This window comes from Cicer arietinum, chromosome 6, assembly GCF_000331145.2.
Source record: "Cicer arietinum cultivar CDC Frontier isolate Library 1 chromosome 6, Cicar.CDCFrontier_v2.0, whole genome shotgun sequence".
NCBI classification, from domain to species: Eukaryota; Viridiplantae; Streptophyta; class Magnoliopsida; order Fabales; family Fabaceae; genus Cicer; species Cicer arietinum.
In genome coordinates this window covers 50,917,317-50,918,846 of record NC_021165.2, presented here as the reverse complement: position 1 = coordinate 50,918,846, position 1,530 = coordinate 50,917,317, and positions in this window count along the sequence as shown.

The following is a 1,530-nucleotide window of genomic DNA, read 5'->3' as shown; positions in this document are numbered from 1 at the left end:
TCTCTTCTTTGTTTTTGTTTTTTCTTTTCTCAAGAAAAAAAAGTTGCATTGGTTCCTTGAAAAGAACCAAAGATGTGTTAAAACCAACAAAAGCTATAGGAAATAGCTAAGTTGGTAAAAGAATGGGAAAACTTAGCCGATGGAAAGGCTAAGCCCAAAGAAACCATTTTATAATTAACTCAAGCCCATGAAGGGAAAAGTGAAAGTAAATAATGGTTTTTTCAAAAATTGTAAATTGAAGAATCTCACAAATAGGTGGTAGCTCTCATCAATTAGAAAATTTAAGCTAGTTTTGAAAAATAGGTATCCCCTTCAATCAATGCTTGAATGAAGAGGAAAATTTAGCAATCATGGACATTGGATGTCCCATCTTTTTTGTATGGTAACATCTAGCTATAGTCTTAGACTTTAGCATTAATTAGGATAAGTCATGTTTATCTACTTTAAATTTCATTTTTTTTTATAAAAAAAAAAGGTTTAACCAACCAACCAATTAACCAACCATCTTCCCTTTTGGTAAGGGGAGAAAATAACTATGTTTATTTTTTTTTCTTTATGTAAATTCATTGTGGCTAAACTAAGGAGTTTAAGCCCAATTCAAATATCTTTAGGAGGGATAGTATTTTTTTACTTTCCCACAATTAGCATATATAGTACATTTCATCATCATTTTGAGAACTTCATCAATGGAATGTGGAACTCAAAAAACACTTGCATGTAACCTTGGGAGATATTTGGGTTCCCTTGGGTACTTTCACTTTGCTCACCAACCATGGTTAGGACATAGGTGAATGAGAATCTCATCACTCTTTCTTTGTCTCTCTTTTGTCTTTCTATTTCTCAATCTTCTCCCTTTCTCTCTCTCTCTCTCTATGGCAACTTTTACATTGAGATGGACCTTAATACTTATGTTAATTTTATGTTTAAGCCTATATGGTATTTGGATTGTAATTAGGAAAACTAAGGTAGGAGGATTTCATTCTCTATCCATATGCTGGATGAGAATGAATTTGCTACTTATAATATGCCTTTAATTGCTTACATTATTATGTTTGTGTCAACCAACACGTGTCAAGAAGTTAATGCTTTTAAGCAATGTTCAACTTTTTGTTACATCTCATTAAATCTAATGCTTTTTTCTTACATTATTATTACAAAATCTATTTTGATGCTAAAATGTTTTATTTTACTCAAACAACCTCAACTTTTTTCATTCATTCGAAGCACAATCGGGAACATGATAAAAGATATTGAGAATAACACCATTTGTTGATCGTCTAGTAAAAACAACTAGTAAGTTATTATATAATTGAAGCAAAGACCTATTAGTAGCAATAAGTGATCCATACTTTGCACGACTAAATTCATTGTTGATCGAACATATCATCCACTACTTACTTACAGTTTAGTTCAATGATAATATTTGAATACCCCAAAGAACTAGTTCAATTCATTGCCAGTAACAATTCCCAAGCTTCGCATTCTGCTGAACATCACCGCTCTGAACCAATTATAAGGGTAAGGTCGTGT